At 38.0% G+C, this 23,323-nt stretch overlaps 1 long non-coding RNA gene across 3 annotated transcripts; it reads left to right on the top strand.

Moving 5' to 3' along the window:
- The first annotated feature begins 14,532 nt into the window (after positions 1-14,532).
- Positions 14,533-18,235, top strand: LOC140866267 (uncharacterized). Of its 3 annotated transcripts, XR_012144832.1 has the most exons (5): positions 14,533-14,668; positions 14,779-14,913; positions 15,767-15,851; positions 16,400-16,455; positions 18,028-18,235. It is a non-coding gene; the product is annotated as an uncharacterized lncRNA (long non-coding RNA). The 3 variants fall into 3 exon arrangements; XR_012144831.1 differs by lacking the exon at positions 18,028-18,235 and having other exon boundaries at positions 16,400-16,640; XR_012144833.1 differs by lacking the exon at positions 18,028-18,235 and having other exon boundaries at positions 14,584-14,668; positions 14,752-14,913; positions 16,400-16,640.
- Positions 18,236-23,323: the final 5,088 nt, after the last annotated feature.

The raw sequence follows: 23,323 nt of genomic DNA, 5'->3' as shown, positions 1-23,323 counted from the left end.
GCCAACTTGTGGCTAAGGGCTTTTATGACTCTATGTATAAACAATCTTTTGTTTAATATAATTTACACTTTTATAATGGCGTTTACTTTATCTTTTATCATATTATTATGTTGTGACATATTATAAGATGTTTAGATGAAGACCTTGAATATACTATAGTGTATGTAAGATGTGGTGGCACATGGGGATGGCTATCATGAAACACATCTTATAGTCACTGTATATTCTAAACAGTTCCTAGTCGATTGAGCCATCCGTTAATAAGGATAAGGATCGCTCGAGATTGAGACTAGAATTTGCGATGCCGAGTACCACGTTTCATTGGTATAGAACATAGAGATGTTCAAAGCATGCAAATGGATATTCATACGATGAATGATCGAACTATCCTATCCGGACTTTCCAAGTGGTTATCACTTATCGAGTGGATAAAGTCCGCGGTTTTGGTTGTACACCATTAGTCCTTACTACTTGAAACATCATTGAGACTCTATATGCTAGTACTGTATTTTGACTCGTTTACCGACTCTATTGGGGTCATCAGGTGTCGGGATTGGGTACAGTTACGACACATATAGGAGTCGATGCTTTGTTGTCAAGGAGTCACCACATACTTGCTAGTATGGATATCCTATGCAATCTGAGGAGATATTAGTGTGACGAATCTCTGGCCAGAGTACATGATGTGTTTTAAGAAATGGTTTCTTAGTAGCACATGCGATGTCACTATTTGATCTTCAAGATGCATTGCATAGTTATCGAATCTCGAACGACTCTCGATTTACCAATGGTTGTTGATTCGATCGGGATATATGGATGAAGGGACCGTACTGTACGCTAACCAAAATCTATTGGTTCTTGCAGGCACTATCAGTGATACCTAGGGAATCATGGGGCGATGTTGCTAGGCGCTCTTACCATGATTCGATGGGCAAGTCGGAAATTGTTGTTCCGAGTCACAAGGAGTTGTGAGCCCACGGCTAGTTGTATCCCTGAACCATTGAGGGTCACACAAGTAATGGATTTTTAATCCCCGTTGAGATAATTAAATTTAAAGAGTTAAATTTAGTAAATAAAGAAGTGGGACTTCTTATATCAGAGTAGAAGAGTAAGATTTCCTAAAATAACATAGGGATGGGCATTTTTGGAAACCACTGAATTCGGATTCAGAAAATTTATCTTGACTTTAAAAGATGCAGAAATGGTTTCTGTGCACATTGGTGAAATTGGTTTATCAATCTGAGTCACGATGAATTTTATATTAATTTCTGAACATGCGGGCTTTGCTTGTCAGGCTTGAACTTATGACTAATGGGCCCTAAGCTGTTAGCAGCCCACATTATAAATAAGTTATTGCAGTACAGAAATTACACAACAGAGGTCACAAAATTTTTCGAAAACCCTAGTTTTTCTTATAGTGGTCGCCGCCCCCTCTCTCTCTGCTCGAAAAATTCCAGCCTGTGAATTTTGAATTTGCAGTCTGGTTTAACGGATCAAATTCGTTAATTCTCTTCGTAGAAACTTATGATAGATTTTCTAGTGCAATCTATCATAGGGATTAAACTTCTGTTCGTGGACCTTATTGAAGAATTGTTCGTCCATCAGTTCCTGGGATATACAACAAGAGCAGAGTAATCTGTTGGTGTCCATAATCTCGTTTCGAGATTCAAGGTAAAAATTTAATTGTTATTTAATTTTTACACACACACAATTTAATCGTAAAGTTTTGATACCCATGATATGGAATCGTTCCATATAAAATTTTTAAACTTCCGCTGCACCGGGTATCAATTCTGATTGATCTGAACACCGTTTTCCAACACACACTCAACCGCATTCTCAGTACCGTTCAGAGTAGGCGGATGGTATGATTGAAATCTTTTCAATAATGTTTCCATCGGAGTGGCAGTCATATCTGTCATATTTCTAGAGATACTTCCCTGTTCATTGCTCGGGACTGTAGCTTGAGGTACTATCGGTGTTACCACTGTCTGTTCCGGCAGAGGAGTATGAACTGTTTGCTCTGGCATAGGAGTAGGAACCTGAGGTCTAAGAGGAGGTCGTCCTGGTCTTCGAGACATATCTGATTATCAAAAGGGTTAGGATACCACAATCATCAAATCTATCTCAGTCCTCCTCTGATCATCTTACCTCTGATCAAGACTCGGTTCTGATTCAATCTAAAATAAATAATCGAAGTACTCAACCACGACATGCTTCCAATCAAATCAATTCCGATAATCAGGTAGCATATCATAATTTATCAAAACACATGCCTCTAATCATTCCAGATATTCCAGTAAGCATGCGTCTTTATACTTTCAAATAAAATAAATACAATATCATGTAATAAAATACTTGAAAGTAAATCATGCTAGCATTTACCACATGTAATTCAATCATGTAATTAAATCATAGCATATTAAAATAAATAAGCAAGGAAGATGACTCGATCTACCCCACTCGTTATCTAACTCAGTCCAGAATTTTCTCGCTCTGATACCACCTGTTGTGACGACCCGGTTCTTAATCTCAATTAATACAACAACATTCAATAGTCAAGGCTAAGTATCAAAAGCCTAAACCAAACAAAGAAATTTTTTTTTTTTTAAAATGGCCTGCGCGCGCGCGGGGTTCGCCCCTCGCGCGTGCGCAGTTCAATGGGGCAGAGCCCCCTTGGGCTTGGCCTGTGCACGCGCGAGCAAGGGCTTGCCCGTGCGCAGGCCAAATGGCCAGAAATTTCCTGCACACACACAGCTGCTGTCAAGGCTATTCAAGGTCCATTATATCAGCTCTACTAAGGGTAATAACCATCAAGCAAGTTCCAAGAGGTATGAACAAGGCAATAACATAAAATACAACATGTCATTGCAAAGGAAATACATCAAGATCAAGTGTTATACAAACAAGGATAGTATCCCTTCTAGATACAGGTTCAAGTCTCAAAACTAAACAACTCCAACTCTAACATAGGATCAACTTATATTGTAAAGTATACAAGATTCAAGTCTAACAACTATACAACATAACTCTTGATCTTATCAAACAAGTGACAGCAACTCAACATCTATACCGGATCATCACGCTAATCCCTCATTCTCTGTTCTTCAAGTTCGCTTTTGCCCGGTTTCACTCCCGCCTATTGCCATGACACATACAACACAACAATAGCCGGATAACTCCGGTGAGAAATATATTTCCCAGTAAAAGCAACTAAACATGCATAGCAAAGCATATATCAAATTCATGATATAAAAATAACTACAATGCATGTTTTAAAACAAGGTTCTCTAGTTCATCGTTTGGGATCCCGAGAAAAAGATATCATAACTAACCACCGACTCTCCCGATCGAGGTGGGCTACTTATCTTGCTTCTCTAGACTTAAAAGCCATTATATATGTAAATCAGATGCTAGGCTAAGTCAACCACCCAGGCCGTACATATATAATCCCTCAAATCGTCTATTCGAACATTTCCGTTTATTTCAAAATCAAAGAATAAGTCTTGCAAGATGAATGCAACATATATCATCATAAAAGCATCCATTAACATCAAAGACTCATTCAACAATTTATAGAAGAGCACATAAAAGCAAATAAGCAAATAAGTATGTAATTTAGGGAACTCGATACAAACCATCTCGAGTTATAATCTCATTCAATTAGTAGTCCACTTTTACCTTTTGATTGTGAGGTTTATGGTGTCTTCTAGCTGTCCAAATCTGTACAATAAACAACCACAAGCCTTGTCTCAAAATCTGCACTTAAAACCATTCAAACTCCATTGTAGAATCAATTCAAACCTTGCTTCAATCTCTATCGGTTCGAAGGTGAAGTTCTCGAGCTCGATGGTATTCAAACACAATCTGAAATGAAGTTTAGAAAGCTTACAAACATCAGCTAGGACTCACCAAAATCACAGCTCAATACAAGATAGCAAAACAGCCTCAATTCACAATCCGGCGGCGTAACGGTATAAATTCGGCAACCGAAAATCAATCCTATCAACTCAATCATTCAACACAACTTCATAACAATATATATACCAGCAAGAATACCATCAATAAACCAACAAATCAGATGGCATAATTTTCGAACACTTGCTGAAAAGTAACATTAATTTCAAACGGCATTCAATCTTCAATCCGCCTTTGAACATACAAAACATGTAATCTCAAGAACACCAATTCATACACAAATCTGATCTCTGCCATTTTTGAATTCTCAAACCATGAAGAATCAAAAGAAAACTTACATCAATTCAAAGGCCTCGTCTCAAAGATTCCAAAACACTTTTCGGAATCGAATTTGGATAACCGAAACTCAAGATATTGCACTTTGAAGATGAAGAATGAAACTTGGAGTTCTTGATTCTCCCTCTCGGTTCTTCCTCCAACTTTTCTGATTAAAATCATGTCCTACACGTGAATAACCAGAATAATAACAAGTGTCCAACAAAATTTCCAATATTTGCACTTTGGCCCCTCAAGTCTTCAATAATTGCAATTAGGTCCTTAACTTATCATTTCATTCAATTTCAATCCTAAATAATTTAAGAATATTAGAATTTAAATCAAAACTCCAAATATTCCCAAATTAAATATTCTCGGATTAAAATTAAATAATTTCGGGCGTTACAATATGAATATCCATTTGCATGCTTTTTTAACATCTCCATGCTCATTACCAATGAAACGTGATACTTGGCATCACAAATACTAGTCTCAATCTCGAGCGATCCTTATCCTTATTAGCGGACGGCTCAATTGCAGTGACTATAAGATGTGTTTCATAATAGTGATCTCTCTTTATTCACTATCTCATCTTACTTACATTATTGTATATTCAAGGTCTTTATCAAAACAACAATAGTATATCACAATATAACAATATGAAGAAAGACAAAGAAAATGCCATTAATGAATGTAAATTATATTAAACAAAGATTGTTTATACATAGAGTCATCAAAGCCTTTAGCCACAAGTTGGCTAACCGGGCACCCACTCTTTCACTACGTCATCCCTTCTTCCACCTCGGAAGGATTTCACTAGAAGACTTTGATTTATACAAGTAATTTGCACAAACCCAATCCAGTTTAGGACTTAAACACTGCCTAAATAAGAACTCCTAGTATGACACCTTAGTTTCAGTCCTAGACTGATATAACAATAGAGTAAATGTAACTCGAAGTTCTTAGCACAAAGATCGACCCTTCAATGATCAGAATAATGCTTGTGAACGTTTGTGCTTCGAGTTTCTTGATCGAATCTTGATCGAAAAGAGCTTTTTGTGTTCTTCATAAGAATGACAGAGTTTTCAGTGCGTATTTTTCAACCCCTTCTGATGTTGATCAAGATCTCTATTTATACCCTTTGGATTGCCAACGGTCATAAGTTTGAATTGTCTTTCTGATAAGATTTGAATTATTCCCGTTGGATTTGTCACTATCATCAACGATTTCTGGAGCCGACATTCCCTTAGTATCGCGGCACTACCTTCTGCAGAGATTTCAGAGTACGGATGATCTTATCCGGAAATAGCATGGTAGTAAACTGTTGTGGACACCTGAAGCAATCAGTTTGGCAAGGGTAAACTGATGGATTCAGTTTAGCGAGGTAAACTGCTTTGTATCCCTGAAGCAATCAGTTTGGCAAGGTAAACTGCTTTGTATCCTTTTAGCGCGGTCGTTGATGGTTCAGTTTAGTGATTCAGTTTGGCAACGTAAACTGTATCTGTTGGTCATAGTGATGTCATCATTTCCTGAATATCAGTTTAGTCTTTTTTGTATTTGCTCAAGTAGTTTGGCTTTCTTTTGTAAATACCAAAACTAAATTTTCCAACATGGTTGATAGAGATTTGGAAAAAAAAATATTCTTAGAGTAATAAGAGAAATCCAAATTTCAACTTTTTGTTCTTTGTCTCTGAAAATTCTCTTTTTTCATTAAATTTTTTTGAGTGTATCATTATCGTTCTTTTGTTAATATCCGTTTGTATCTTGGTTGATAGTGATTTGGGTATGAGGCTATACGTAATAAAATAATGCAACAACTACAATAAGAGGACTTCGAAGTTTTAGAATTTGATTCTTAACTAGATTTTTTATCTCCTGTCCATTAACCAAAAATGGTAAATGCTTGTGGACATATATCTCAAATCAAGTGATTCATTTTATTTGAGAAAAAATTCATGAACCTACTACTCCTCTTGTTTCCATTTAGGGATGCAATGAGGCGAACCGAGGATGGGAATATCTTTCTTATCCTCGTTTTCGAATCTAAAATACATCATCATCCTCATCCCCACCCCAATCTCTATTTTTTTCTTATCGGAATTCCATGTCCTCATCCCCTTGTGGACCAAATTCTCATTCGCGCCCAATAAGGGTTTCGGAAACCCCATTTTTGAACCCGTGAATAATAAACCCATCATAGTTAATGATAATGATGAAAACCGGATTTATTATCCTCATACTCGCATTCCTGATCTGGCGAGGATTAAATCATTTCCGCATCATTGCTTCAAATATTGGTTGAGTTAATTAAAAAATTCATCAAATTTACTTTAAAAAATATTGATATAAGAATCCAATTATATAAATAAATATTAATATTATTTAAACACACAAAATGGGTTTGGATACCCGCGGAGAAAACCCGAAATGGGGCGGGTTTGGAGGGGTATTAATGGGTTTGGGTTCAGGGATTTTTTAAAATCCCCGAAGTTGATTGGGGCGGGAATGGGGATGCTAAAATCCCCGCAACTTGAGTGTCATACACACCATGTCACCATCAATATTAAGGGGCATAATTTCACTTGTATTTGAATTATATGAATCCCAATCAACACATTCAACACGATAGCAGCAAAACAAAATTACAATGTCGTGGTATGTCTAGAACAACCATACCGTTTACAAATTTGAAGTCGAAGATCATCAAGCCGTGGTAATTGGATCCATATGTATCACGAAATCAGTAAAATTATATACCCTATGCCATGGCTGAATAATGACATAATCCTCCACCATGTTACATTTTTTGAATTTTAAGCATCCAACAATCAGGACGATATGTAGACATTCAAAGGAATCTTTAACTAGTTTTTCGTCCTCTGTCGGGCCTTCATACAATGTCTCTACACATCATAATTATTAACAAGTTAAGCAAGAAAAAAAATGCAACTTACTGTTAAATTATCCAAAATAAAAGATAAATGAATAACTTTTAAGATTATTTTAGTTTTTGTAGGGGCTCAGAACAGCGACTACAGGCTTTTGTTTAGCATATGACATGACATCTTCGGGCATTATTAGCTCGAATGAACTCAATTTATATTTTTTTCCTGCAAAAAGAAATTATTAAATAAATGACATTTATTATAACAATTTTATTAAAATATTACCTTTGGATCAACACTTGACAATCCAGTTCTCCTCTTCAGATTAGTGCAATTTGGAGTTGATTTTAATATTTGGAGGATTATGAAAGTTAGTATATAGCTAAAATCAATTCTATCATCGTAGACCAAGTCATTTTTTTTTGTCTTCGGTGGGGATGAAACTTTCTCCGTGGGTTTGGATACCCGCGGGGAAAACCCGAAATGGGGCGAGTTTGGAGGGGTGTTATTGGGTTCGGGTTCAGGGATTTTTTAAAATCCCCGAAGTTGATTGGGGCAGGTATTGGGATGCTAAAATCCCCGCAACTTGAGAGTTTCATACACACCATGTCACCATCAATATTAAGGGGCATAATTTCACCTGTATTTGAATTATATGAATCTCAATCAACACATTCAACACGATAGTAGCAAAACAAAATTACAATGTCACGGTATGTCTAGAACAACCATACCGTTTACAAATGTGAAGTCAAAGATCAAGCCGTTGTAATTGGATCCATAGGTATCACGAAATCAGTAAAAATATATACCATATGCCTGTTTTGAATAATGACATAATCCTCCACCATGTTACCTTTTTTAAATTTTAGGCATCCAACAATCAAGACGATATGTAGACATTCAAAAGAATCTTTAACTAGTTTTTCGTCCTCTGTCGGGCCTTCATAGAATGGCTATACACATCATAATTATTAACAAGTTAAGCAAGGAAAAAAAATGTAACTTACTATTAAATTATCCAAAATAAAAGATAAATGAATACCTTTTAAGATTATTTTAGCTTTTGTAGGGTCTCAGAACAGCGACTACAGGCTTTTGTTTAGCATATGACATGACATCTTCGGGCATTATTAGCTCGAATGAACTCAATTTATATTTTTTTCCTGCAAAAAGAAATTTATTAAATAAATGACATTTATTATAATTATTTTATTAAAATATTACCTTTGGATCAACACTTGACAATCTAGTTCTCCTCTTCAGATTAGTGCAAGCTGGAGTTAATTTTAATACTTGGAGGATTATGAAAGTTAGTATATAGCTAAAATCAATTCCATCATCGCAGACCAAGTAAATTTTTTTTTTCTTCGGTGGGGATGACAACTTTCTCCGTGGTTTTGGATACCCGCGGGGAAAACCCGAAATGGGGCGGGTTTGGAGGGGTGTTAATGAGTTCGGGTTCAGGGATTTTTTAAAATCCCCAAAGTTTATTGGGGCGGGAATGGGGATGCTAAAATCCCCGCAACTTGAGAATTTCATACACACCATTGACCATCAATATTAAGGGGCAAAATTTCACCTATATTTGAATTATATGAATCACAATCAACACATTCAACACGATAACAACAAAATAAAATTACAATGTCGCGGTATGTCTAGGACAACCATACTGTTTACAAATGTGAAGTCTAAGATCATCAAGCCGTTGTATTTGGATCCATAGGTATCACGAAATCAGTAAAAATATACACCCTATGCCTGTTTTGAATAATGACATAATCCTCCACCATGTTACCTTTTTTAAATTTTAGGCATCCAACAATCAGGACGATATGTAGACATTCAAAAGAATCTTTAACTAGTTTTTCGTCCTCTGTCGGGCCTTCATACAATGGTTATACACATCATAACTATTAACAAGTTAAGCAAGGAAAAAAAACGTAACTTACTGTTAAATTATCCAAAATAAAAGATAAATGAATACCTTTTAAGATTATTTTATCCTTTGTAGGGTCTCAGAACAACGAATACAGTTTTTTTTAGCATATGAATGACATCTCGCCTCTTCAGGCATTATTAGCTCGAATGAACTCAATTTATATCTTTTTCCTGCAAAAAGAAATTTATTAAATAAATGAATTTTATTATAACAATTTTATTAAAATATTACCTTTGGATCAACACTTGACAATCCAGTTCTCCTCTTCAGATTAGTGCAAGCTGGAGTTGATTTTAATCCTTGGAGGATTATGAAAGTCAGTATATAGCTAAAATCAATTCCATCATCGCAGACCAAGTCATTTTTTTTGTCTTCGGTTGGGATGACAACTTTCTCCGTGGGTTTGGATACCCGCAGGGAAAACCCAAAATGGGGCGGATTTGGAGGGGTGTTATTGGGTTCGGGTTCAAGGATTTTTTAAAATCCCCGAAGTTGATTGGGGCGGGTATGGGGATGCTAAAATCCCCGCAACTTGAGAGTTTCATACACACCATGTCACCATCAATATTAAGGGGCAGAATTTCACTTGTATTTGAATTATATGAATCTCAATCAACACATTCAACACGATAGCAGCAAAACAAAATTACAATGTCGCGGTATGCCTAGAACAACCATACCGTTTACAAATATGAAGTCGAAGATCATCAAGCCGTTGTAATTGGATCCATAGGTATCATGAAATCAGTAAAAATATATACCATATGACATGGCTGTTTTGAATAATGACATAATCCTCCACCATGTTACCTTTTTTCAATTTTAGGCATCCAACAATCAGGACGATATGTAGACATTCAAAGGAATTTTTAACTAGTTTTTCATCCTCTGTCGGGCCTTCATATAATGGCTATACGCATCATAATTATTAACAAGTTAATCAAGGAAAAAATGTAACTTACTGTTAAATTATCCAAAATATTAAATTATCCAAAATAAAAGATAAATGAATACATTTTAAGATTATTTTAGCTTTTGTAGGGTCTCAGAACAGCGACTACAAGCTTTTGTTTAGCATATGACATGACATCTTTGGGCATTATTAGCTCGAATGAACTCAATTTATATTTTTTTTCCTGCAAAAAGAAAGTTATTAAATAAATGACATTTATATAAAAATTTTATTAAAATATTACCTTTGGATCAACACTTGACAATTCAGTTCTCCTCTTCAGATTAGTGAAAGCTGGAGTTTATTTTAATCATTGGAGGATTATGAAAGCCAGTATGTAGCTAAAATCAATTCCATCATCGTAGACCAAGTCATTTTTTTTTATCTTCGGTAGGGATGACAACTTTTTCCATGGGTTTGGATACCCGCGGGAAAAACCCAAAATGGGGCGGGTTTGGAGGGGTGTTATTGGGTTCGAGTTCAGGGATTTTTTAAAATCCCTGAAGTTGATTGGGGCGGGTATGGGCATGCTATCCCCATCCCTGAACCCGTCCCGATAGACCCGATAATAATAATAATTTCAATAATATTTAAAATTTAGTTTTAAAAAAAATATTTCTAATATTCCATTTTTACATTTGTAATATACTAATATTTATTATTTATTTTGTATTAATTATTAGATTCTACAGTTTCCAATGGTCAAAAGTTTGACAATGATTCTGATATAGATGATGTAAGTAATAAGTTTTTTTGTCATCGTATTAAAGTATTTTAAATATATATATATATATATATATATATTTCTCTGTCTTATAATTATTAGGAGTCGGAGTCACACACTAACAACTAAATTGAGTGATGTGATGTGATATAATATAGAAAAAATTAATTTAATCCTCATGAGTTCGGGGATCAACCCCCATCCCCACCCCATTTTAATCTCTATAGTTTGGATGAGGACGGGAATGAGGGTTTAATCTTCGTGGGCCTGGGTTCGGGGATTCCCCAATTTCATTGAACTGGGGATGGAGGTGGGTTTTATATTTGGGGACGGGGACGGGGATGGGGATGGGGATGGGGATGGAAAACCCGTCCCCGCCCTGCCCCATTACCATCCCTAGTCTTTGGCCTCGGTTGGATCAGTACATTCTATGTAAGCATTTTCGACCAAATCTTGCAGGTCAAAAAAATGATTGTGAGTTATCAATAGTGATACTGCATCCGCAAAACGTCATCTTTGCAGAAGCAAGTGCTGAAATATGTCTGCAAACAAACATCGTGTTTTGGTGGCGGACTGGGGATATAAAGCAGTTGAGAAATGGAATTCCGTAACTTATACGTTCTCTTCTTGTAGTTTTGACATTAATCTCGATTCCAAGTGACTATCAACCAAATACAAAAACTGATTGTTAAAAACATAAGTAATGAAATTTAATGAAACACTGAAAACATGAGAACGTTCACGAATCTTTATTCAAATAAAGTGATTAAATTTTGATTTGTTTTGTATGCTAATGATATAATGGATTTGCAACAAAATATGAGGTGACCTGATTATCACAATGAGTTAGTGTGTGCTTGGGAAAAAGTAAACCCATGTCTGTAATAACACCACGCAACTCACAAGGATCAATCCTTCTAATATTTGAATTTTAAACTGTAGTTAGGAATTACTGCAATGACTTAGCCTTCAAACTTTGAATTTCAGAACACCTTCGGTTGTAAACTAAAGTGCATAGAAATAGAGTATAGTTGTAACTTCTTGTCCTATCATGTGTGTATGTGTGTGTCCATATATATATATATATATGTGTGTGTATATATATATGTATATATATATGTATGTATATATTTGTGAGTCTATCCATAAAAAAATGTGTGGAAAAATTTATTCGTCTCTCTCCTATTAAGGTATCACAGTCTGCCCAATGGTAGCCGATCTCTTTTTTTTTTTTTCCAGCAGCCATGACCTCCATTCGCAACACCAATGAACCTCAAACCTTCAGTTGTAAACTAAAGTGCATAGAAATAGGGAGTAGTTGTAACTTATTGCCCTATGATGTATGTATATATATATATATATATGCATTCGTGAGTCTAACAATAAAAAAAGAAGTGTGGAAACAATTCTTCATTTATCATTTTATCAAGGTATCGCAGCCTGCCTAAAGGTAGCCGATCCCTCTTTCTTTTCTCCAGCAGTCATGACCTCCATCCACAACACCAATGAACCTCAAAACCCTCTTGTGGTACCTTTGGTTGTAAACTAAAGTGCATAGAAATAGGGTGTGGTTGTAACTTATTGTCCTATGATGTATATACATATATATTCGTGAGTCTATCAATAAAAAAAAAACGAAGAGTTGTAATAGTTCTTCATCTCTATCATTTTATCAAGGTATCGTAGCCTGCCTAAAGGTAGTCGATCCCTCTTTTTTTCCCCAGTAACCATGACCTCCATCTGCAACACCAATTAACCTCAAAGCCCTCTTATGGTACATTTGGTTGTAAACTAAAGTGAATAGAAACAGGTTGTGGTTGTAACTTATTGTCCTACAATAAATATACATACATATTTGTGAGTCTACAAAAAAAGAAGTGCGGAAATTTTTCTTCATCTCTATCGTTCTATCAAGGTATCACAGCCTGCCTAAAGGTATCCGATCTTTCTTTTTCTCCCAGTAGATATGACCTCTATCCGGAACACCTAGCGAACCTCAAAATTCTCTTATGGTACCTTCGGATGTAAATTAGGGTGTGGTTATAACTTCTATGGTCTATATATATTTGTGAGTATATCAATGAAAAACATAATATGAAAAAGGTTCTTCATCTCTATCAAATGATCATTAACCAAATAATTTTACAAGCAACAGAGGTCATCTACCGATGCTCAGCTTCGACGAAAAATCTAGAAACAATTTGAAATCAAAAAAGAGCCTAGAGTAACTATATTGTGACGCCCGGGGCTGAGGAGGCGAGGAGTGATCACCGGTGCCAAGAGGTTGCACGGACAATGAACGCCTCCTGATAGGCTTCTAGGCGGAGGGAGACATGAATGAACCGATCCCGTGCCGGAATGAGAGGGGATTCTGAGACTGTGTAGGTATGGGACTGCATAGTTGAGGAGAGTTTAAAAGATTTCATATGTACTACTCATATCAAGAAGGTGCATCTTCTTTTCGGGAGTTCATCATATAAGAACTCCAAAATTAAGCGTGCTTGACTTGGGGCAATTATAGGATGGGTGACCCCTGGGAAGTTTTCCAGGGTGCGTGTGAGTGAGGACATAAGCACGCTGGAAAGACCCGTACTGATACAGTGGGTCGTTACATACATAACCAGTCAGAATCAGAGTATGAATACAATTGCAGGTAAAGTTTAAAAAATACAAACATTTGATGTAACTGAAGGAAAACTCATTGAAGAAAACTATCGGTTGGAGGAATTTCAAGTAAACATCTGAGAAATAACTTGAAATGTGGATTTCTAATCGTTCCTGAGTTTCAAGAAAATTCGATGTAATCTCAATGCAACATTAAAAATTCTTCATCTCTATCATTCTATCAACAATCAAATAATTTCACAAGCAATAGAGGCCATCTACCGATGCTCAGCTTCAACGGAAAATCTAGAAACAGTGTGAAACCAAAGAAGAGCCAAGAGTAACAAAAGCAGTGACAGACTTCCGGCTCATAGGGCACGATGCCCAGTCAGAATCAGAGCATTCATACAATTGCAGATAATGTTTAAAAAATACAAATAGTTGATGTAAATAAAGGAAACAACATGGAAATTTCAAGTAAACATCTGAGAAATAACTTGAAATTTGGGTTTTTAATCGTTCCAGAGTTTCAAGAAAATTCAATATAATCTCAATGTAACAGTAAAATTTCTAGGGATGAAAATAAGGCGAGGCGGGGACAGGGTGGCCTTCCTCATCCCCGTCCTAAAATTCAAACTCGTCTCCATCCTCGCCCCAATCCCCATAATTTTTTATCGGGGATTCCCCGTCCCCATACCCATTCCCGCGGGGACCAAGTCTCCATCCCCACACCCGAGAATATATATATTATTAATAAATTTTATTATAATATATATGGTATTAATAAATTTTATTATATAAGAATAAAAAAATTATTAATCAATTTTATGATAAAATACATTAAATATTTTGGGTAAAAATTTTGATTAATATATTAAATTTCAAAATTAATCAAAATATTTTAAATAAAAAATATCGTTACTAATAAAAATTATTTTAAATAAATTACTATATATAAAAAATTTAGGTTCCGTTTGGACGTGTACTTGCAAAACGTTTTTAGTGTTTTATTAATATAAAAATTTTAAAATGTGTGTTTGGGCAAAATTATTGAATTTTATTTTAAGAAATGTTTTTCTAAAAAGTATTCTGAAGTGTTGAACACTTTTTAGAAAATATTTTATAGGTGTTTTTAGTTGGTTTTTAAAAAAAAACACGTGGATCCTAATTTGACCCACAAAGATAACAAATCGGGTCAGACGCTTAACGGGTCACTGTTGTTACGAAATCGTCTATGGTACTAACCCTAATTTTGTTCTCTCCCCAACCGATGTCGTCTCCACCAACCCCAAAATGAAGAGAGCTTGATTACTTCCACATATTTGGTTGCGTTTCTCTCTTGATTCATTTTTTGAGTGCCTTTTATCCTGTTTTTCTTTGATCTGTGTTTTTTATTCTTGGGATGCAGTTTTAGTGTGAATGTATTTGCAAACAGGAACTTTGAAATATCATTTACAAGACCCAAAAATATTTTTTTGGTGCGAATGTATTTGCGAACACATTAGATTACAAACTTTGCAACAAAGAGTTGGAGCGGAAGCATACCATATAATTCATTAAATCCCCCCAGGTTTGTGCCAAAAGTCAAGAAATATGAATGGTATAAGGTAGTAAAATATTTGGACAGTGCTTGTTTGATGTCAACTCTCTGATGCAAAGTTGTGTTTTTGTGTTTTACCTTGTGCTAAAGAAGTTGTTATCTAGCATATACTGGAGAACTCTTTATATGAAGCTTAATTTTCTTGGATGACATTTGGTATTAAGATTGAATAAGTGTTGTCTGTTTCCATTGACGACTTAATATTTTGTTTAAGCCTTCTAGGTGGTATATATAGATAAGATAATAATTTTCAAATTTTTGGGCTTTCGTTATAATTCTTGCATATATAGTTGAACTTTTTTTGTTTCATTTAAGGCAAATGATGCACTGTTCGAGACGCACATATTAGATGTTATAAGTTGAAGTGTAGCAATTTGTTGCTTGTCTGTATTGATTATGCTGGGATCTATATGTATCAAATGGAGAAACAGTTGCTTTGGGAGTATGATGTGTCTCCAGTACTTAGTTAATTATCTCGCCTTCATTCTGTATACTGTGGAGCTTGCAAATGGGGTGGGTTGGGGACTTGGCAGGGGGGGATATATTGATCTTATATGACCAATTATTTATGTACACTAATGTAACTTTTGGTCAAAGAATGATAAAGTTTTTGAACGCTCTTTTGTTTTTCCTTGTATTGTTGTAGTGTTTGAGAGATTGTTACTTCCAATTATATCAATGGGAAGTCGCTAATCTCTCTGCACAAAAGATTCTGCATATTCCTAGACAATTGTGTTTATATGTAAACATAATGTTTTATGTTGTAGTATGATAAAATGTGTGGCTGGTTGGGAGTCTCTAATTGATGCTTCACTTGCTCCAGGTGATGCAGATGATGTCCATCTTGATAACACACAAAGACCACCTTAGCTGAGGTGATATTACCCTATACTAGTATACTTCAAGTGGTAATATATTCAACTTGTACCATTTTCGAATTGTTCGTTGCTCGGGCGTTCATATTTTGATTATTACTCGACATGCTGCTTGATGAAGAGTAGCTGGTGACCCCTAGATATTAACTAGAAATTGGTTGACATGATCTAGTTCTGCTCTGATTCGAGGCTTGGAAGCAAATTTTATTTCCTCTTTTGTATCTTTATCTTAATTTAATAATAATGGTTGAATGACATCAATATATAAACAAAAAAGGATAATAAATATGATTCCAAATATATATATATATATATATATATATATATATATAAGAATGAATTTTCAAATATATATATGAAAATGGGTGACAAGAAATTGAGGGGTGCACGTGGAAGTGCATAAAAATATTTAGGAGAACACTTGTTTTTAGTGGGGTCCAGTGTCATGTACTTGGCATGAACTGCAAATATTTCCAAATCTTTTCAGTCTGTTTAGTGCTTTCTTTATTTTTTAGCTTCATGTAGTATTGATAGATATAGTCTTGATAGTTATAAGTAATATTTACTTTTCAATCTCTCAGGTCAGACGATCGAGCTCGAGTGTATTAGCAAACAATACTGCTCTTTAGACCTGCTGGTAAGCTATCTAGAATTGTATTAGCAAATGCTTGACAAAGCATCAACTCAATATTTTGAATCCAAGTTGTTGTTGCTAGATGTAACTGATTTTTCTTTAATGTTGTGCTTGGTCTATGTTTCTATATCCATTTTACTAATGTAAAACCATAATTGTGGTGGACAATAATAATTTTTAATGATGAAACTTTAGATGGCAGAAGAAGGTGAACAAACAAGTAGCAAACATGGTTCCTCTCGAACATATTGGAGTACCAAGGATGTTAAGTTGTTTATTGATACATTGCTAGAATATAAAAGGAAAGGTGAGGTGAGAAATAACAGTTTTGGCAAGTCATGGACAAAAAATATGCAAGGACTTCAATTCAAAAGCCGAATTTAGACAAACTCAAGAACAAATGAGTCGGAAATTTAATAGATTCAGGGCAGATTGGTGTGTGTTCAAAGATTTATGTGATTATACTGGACTTGGGTGGGACTCTGTAAATGAGACTGTTACAGCTTCAGAGGAAAAATGGGCAGATATGATTAAGGTGTTACACATACATATATAATCAACTAATATATTTTATTTACAATGAAATTCACTTTAAACTTAACGTTTATGTTTAGAGTTTTAAAATTTTTTATTTTAATCTCTAAATGCAGAAAAATAAGGAGTTCAAAAAGTTCAAATCTAGAGGACTTGAATTTAACAAAGAGCCAGCAGAAATATTTCAAAAAATTAGTTCAATTGGAAACTTTGCATTTGCATCGGGGCAAAGTCAAGTGCCCTTGACTACATAATCTTCTACTAATAGGCCTTCGTAGATACCGCTAGTAGCACAAAACAAGAAGAATCAAGAGGTAAAAAAGTGAGGAAGAACACATATAATGAAGAACTTTATCTAGAAGCTGCTACTCAAGCTTTTATCGCTAAGGATAACAAATATAATGCACAAATAACCCCAATAGTTGATGAGTATTCTCCTAAAAAATGCATAGATGCGCTATATGAGTTGGAAGATGATATTGGTGATGATAACTTGTTTGTGATGGCAACAAAGTCATTTATTGACCCTACATGGCGACCACTTTTTATGAAGATGGCTCGAAGACATAAATTAGATTGGATTAGGAGTCTTTAGATTTTATTTTTGTGAAAATGAATATTGGTTTCGTGTTTTAGTGAGAAAGCTAAGTTTATTTCTTGTATCCATGAATTGAACTAGTAATTCTTGATGATTTTTACTGTTATGAATGTTTAAGAATGTTTGGTTTCACAAGTGAAGAAGTATATATAAGTTTCTTGTTTTCCTTTAATTTTCTTCTTGTTGTTTGGTAAGTTTTTGAGTTGGCGGTTTACTTTGATTATTGAAGCTACGAGGAGCAGCGATTAATGTTTCAATTGCAAATTTCTCCTAATTGCTTTCGTTTGGTAGGCTTATTAACTTGAGAAATTTTGAGAATAAAGATATTTTTTTTAATCATACCAAAAAATTCATAATTCTGAGATGATGAGTTGAATGAAGTTATGTAGTAGCCCGTGCCCAAATTGAGTAATTAAAGGATTAATGCTAATTAATTGAATTAGGTATCGGACGGATCGGAAGCTCCGAAGGCACGATCGGAAGCTCCGAACAGGATCGGAAGCTCCGATGAGCGATCGGAGGCACCGATGTTATTACGTCAGGCATGACGTGTGGTTGGATCGGAAGCTCCGATCAGGACCGGAAGCTCCGATCACCCCTATCCGGAGTCATCAAGTGATATTTTGACACGTGGCAGATCAGGATCTTCGGAAGCTCCGATGACAGGATCGGACGTTCCGATCGAGGTTCGGACGTTCCGATCAAGGATCGGAAGTTCCGATCGTTGTCTATAAATAGAAGGCCGAGACTTCACTTTCATTTGCCAATTCCGAGTTCTCCTTTCCTTTCTAGTCCTTTTGGAGCTGTTCTAGTCTTCTTAGGCTTGGTCCGGAGGTCGGAGAGGCGTTCGGTAGTCGTAGCGGAGTCGTGCCCAAGTTCTGGAGGCATCGACATCAAAGGGCTAACGACGGACGAAGGTATAGCTTTTGCTCCCTATAAATATTTAGGAGTATGCAATAGCTTAGTTAAGGCTTTTAGAGCACTTTAATGATAGTAGTATCATTTGGCAGTGTAGAGCAGACTATAGGCGTGGACCTAGAGTTGGTAGAGCTTTCACTGTTTTGAGGTACGAAAGTACTGTTCGAGATATCCTGACTGAGTATGCATGTATTATATGACTGCATGATTTATATGCCATGATATTATGCTGCATTCATTTGCATCTTGATGTATCTCCTTCGAGATGTCTGTAGTAGGGTTGTACCCTATCCTGTTAGTGGATGGACTTCCATCGATTTGGGTCCGGCGTATCCACGGTTATCTCGGTATGGGAGCCACCTCCTGAAACGACGGCACAGCGTGCTACATACCAGGGCCCGGTCTGTCTCTGTTATCTGATCCTTGACCTCGAGTCTATAGAGAGTTCACTTTGCATGCATGTATACTCATACTCTCGCACTGAGCGTTTTATGCTCACATCTCGTACTCTGTATTTTCTGGACACCCTATTCCATGGGGCAGGTTTGCGATTGGACGAGGAGGGTGGATCCAGGAGGGGCTAGTCAGTGGTTGGCCAGCTGGAGCTTCGTCTAGGTTTTATTACTGTTGTTTGGGTTTATACAGCTATTCGATTTGGTTGTATATTATTGGATAATTACAGATTCCTTTACTTGGGATTGTATAATGTTATTGGATTCCGCAGTTTTATTCTGATATCTGTTTAATTAAGTTAATTGCATGCATAAGTTCTGTTTAGTAGGTGATCCGGGTAAGGGTCACTACATTTATGGTATCAAAGCATGCAAAAGAATTCTTGGGATTTAGTCTCATCTTGAGGTATTTTTGTAGATGTCAAATCGTGACGACCAGAGTTCTCATGGCAGTGTTGGCGGGCGTTGGGGTGATGCCGACCGGGAGCCTTGTCGAGAACGGCGTCATCGTCATCATGACGACGAGCGTTTCACTGTGCGTCGATTCTTAGCTATGGGTCCTAAGCCCTTAGTTGGAGGTGAGTCTCCGGAGGATGCGGAGAACTGGTTAGACCGCATGGAGATAACTTTTCAGACTTTCCAATGCACCGATGAGCAGAAGGTGGAGACCCTTGGCTATCTTCTGGATGGGCGTGCGCGCAGGTGGTGGAGGTTTACTTCTACACCTTTTCTTGCGGCGAGAGGAGTGGCCACCTGGGCCGAGTTTCGCACAGCTTTCCAAAAGCGGTATTTTCCTCCTGCACTCCGACAGTCGAAGGCAGGCGAGCTACTGAGTCTGCGACAGGGAACCATGTCTATCGATGAGTATCAACAGAGGTTCTTTGATCTGCTATCCTATTGCCCCGAGATTGCTGATAGCTCAGAGATGAAGTATAATCTGTTTCTTCAGGGCCTTAACCCTGAGATCCATGACCGTGTGGCGGTTGGCGACGACATGTCCTACGAGGGTTTGGTGAGCCGTTGTCATCAGGCAGAGGACAGCATTCGGCGGAACAGGTCTTTTCCTCAGTCGAGGCCTGCTAGTTCTTTGGGTCCCCGTGCCCAAACTTTCAAGAAGTCTGGATCTTCTTCTTCCTCTGGTTCTGGAGGTATTGTCCGTTATGGTAAGAAGGACAAGTGTGATCACTGTGGGAAGAACCATCCATCCGACAAGTGCCGTAGAGCTTCTGGAGCTTGTTTTCGTTGTGGAGAGACTGGTCATATCCGGAGAGATTGTCCAATGTCTGGGGGAGGTGGTTCTGGTTCTGGTTCAAGATCGGGTTCTCAGGCTACCGTACAGCAGAGGTCGCAGGGACAGTCTGCTGGGAGTTCTCATTTGAGGCCACGAGCTTCTGGCCAGGTGTTTGCCCTGAGACATGATCAGGTTGTGGAGGATAATGAGAAAGTCATCGCAGGTACATTTATGCTTTATGGTATACCTGCTCTTGTACTTATTGACACTGGTGCATCTCATTCCTTCATTTCTGCACGTTTTGTTAAGAGGCATAAGTTACCATGCATTGCACTAGACGTAGTGATGTCTGTTTCTACTCCGACGGGCCAATCTGCTTTGGCTAAGCGTCTAGTGATGGGTTGCCCTTTAGAGTTCGAAGGGAATGTTCTATTGGCGAATCTCATGGTCCTGGCGATGGACGACTTTGATTGCATTCTGGGAATAGATGTGTTGACTACCTATCGAGCTTCAGTGGACTGCTATCAGAGATTAGTACGCTTTCATCCGGAAGGGAGTGAGAGTTGGTTTTTCTATGGTGAGGGAGCGCGACCCCCGATGCCTTTGGTATCCGCTTTGAGAGCCTGTCGAGCTCTAGAGTCTGGCGGGGAAGGCTTCCTTATCTATGCAGTTGATTTGTCCGCTAAGAGTATTGGGATAGAGAGAATTCCTGTTGTGGATGAATTTCCAAATGTGTTTCCTGATGAGATTCCGGGTTTTCCTCCTGCTAGGGAAGTCGAGTTTGGCATAGAGTTGATGCCGAGTACTTCGCCTATTTCTAGAGCACCGTATCGTCTGGCTCCGTCAGAGATGCGTGAGTTAAAGAATCAGCTACAGGATCTTTTGGACAAGGGGTACATTCGTCCTAGTGTATCTCCTTGGGGAGCTCCTGTTCTCTTCGTGAAGAAGAAGGATGGGTCGATGCGGCTGTGCATTGACTATCGGCAGCTGAATCGAGTGACTGTGAAGAACAAGTATCCGTTGCCTCGTGTTGATGACTTGTTTGACCAGCTGTAGGGCACATCAATTTACTCCAAGATTGACTTGAGATTTGGGTATCATCAGTTGAGAGTCCGTGATCAGGACGTAGCCAAGACTGCATTCCGTACTCGCTATGGGCATTACGAGTTCCTAGTGATGCCATTTGGTTTGACTAATGCGCCGGCTATATTCATGGATCTGATGAACCGTGTCTTCAGGGAGTATTTGGACAAGTTTGTCGTGGTCTTCATTGACGACATCCTGGTTTATTCGCGTAATACGGAAGAGCATGTTTCTCACTTGCGGTTGGTACTGCAGACTCTTCGAGATGAGCAATTGTACGCCAAGCTGAGCAAGTGTGAGTTCTGGATGGATAGAGTGGTTTTTCTTGGCCATATCATATCCAGGGAGGGGATTTCTGTTGATCCAAGCAAGATTGAAGCGGTACTTAATTGGTCGCGTCCGACGACAGTTGCTGAGATCCGTAGTTTTCTGGGTCTAGCAGGGTATTATCGTCGCTCCATTCTGAACTTCTCTCAGTTAGCTCGACCGTTGACGCAGCTTACCCGCAAGGGTGTGGATTTTGAGTGGTCCTCCGAGTGTGAGGAGAATTTTCGTGAGCTTCGACGGCGGTTGACTTCTGCGCCGGTGTTAGCATTACCGTCAGGATCTGGAGGGTATGTAGTTTACACGGATGCTTCTCTTCAGGGGTTAGGTTGTGTCCTGACTCAGAATGGGTATGTGATCGCATACGCTTCTAGACAGCTGAAGCTTCACGAGGACAACTACCCAGTCCATGATTTGGAATTGGCAGCCATTGTGTTCGCTTTGAAGATGCCATTGTGTTCGCTTTGAAGATCTGGCGTCATTATCTTTATAGCGAGAAATTTGAGATCTTCACCGACCATAAGAGTCTCAAGTATTTGTTCACTCAGGCAGAATTGAACATGAGACAGAGACGTTGGATGGACTTGCTTAAGGACTATGATTGCGATATTAAGTACCATCCGGGAGCTGCTAATCTCACCGCTGATGCTTTGAGTCGCAAGGTGCGACTATCCGCACTTCAGACTTGTTCGATGTCTAGTGCGATCAGTGACTGTTGTACTTCAGGTTTTACCTTCAAGCATAAGAAAGGTATGCAGAGTATCCAGATGTTTGCGATATTATCTGAGCCAGCCTTGTATTCGCGGATTCGAGATGCTCAGATGTCTGATTCAAAGACCCAGCGTTTAGCTCGTCTAGCTAACGAGGGTAGCTCGTCTGGATTTCATTATCAGTCAGATGACTTTCTGTGTTTGTCTGGTAGGCTTGTGATTCCACAGGATGAAGAGTTGCGAGAGGAGATTTTATCTCAGGCACATCGCACTAAGTTGAGTATTCATCCTGGGAGCAACAAGATGTACAAGGATCTACGTACTCGTTTCTGGTGGAAGGGAATGAAACGCAGTGTTTATCAGTTTGTTTCGAGATGTTTGGTGTGTCAATAGGTCAAGGCAGAGCACCGACGACCTGGAGGATTGCTTCACAGTCTGCCTATTCCTGAATGGAAATGGGAGTTTATCACTATGGACTTTGTGACCCATTTGCCGGTATCCCCGAGGAACTGTGATGCTATCTGGGTGGTGGTGGACCGACTCACCAAGTCAGCGCATTTCATTGCCTATAGCCGAGAGTACTCTGTGGATCGCATGGCACGGATGTACATTCAGGAGATCGTCCGACTTCATGGAGTGCCTGTGAGCATTGTCAGCGATCGGGACCCCAGGTTTACTTCTAGATTCTGGGGGAGTGTTCAGCGTGCGATGGGTACTACTCTCAGTTTGAGTACAGCCTATCATCCGGAGACTGATGGTCAGTCAGAGCGCACTATCCGTACGTTAGAAGATATGCTTAGAGCGTGCGTCATGGATTTTGGTTCAGCCTGGCAGGATCATTTGCCGTTGATCGAGTTCGCTTACAACAACAGCTATCACACTAGTATTGGGATGGCACCTTTTGAAGCGTTGTATGGGCGACGTTGTCGTACTCCACTCTTCTGGGAAGAAGTGGGGGAGAGACAGGCTGAAGGACCGGAGTTTATCCAGCAGGCGATAGACATTGTTGATCAGATCAAGA

Source organism: Henckelia pumila, chromosome 4 (assembly GCF_033568475.1).
Source record: "Henckelia pumila isolate YLH828 chromosome 4, ASM3356847v2, whole genome shotgun sequence".
NCBI lineage: Eukaryota > Viridiplantae > Streptophyta > Magnoliopsida > Lamiales > Gesneriaceae > Henckelia > Henckelia pumila.
Note: the sequence above shows the minus strand (reverse complement) of the source record. Positions and strands in the feature narration are given on the sequence as shown.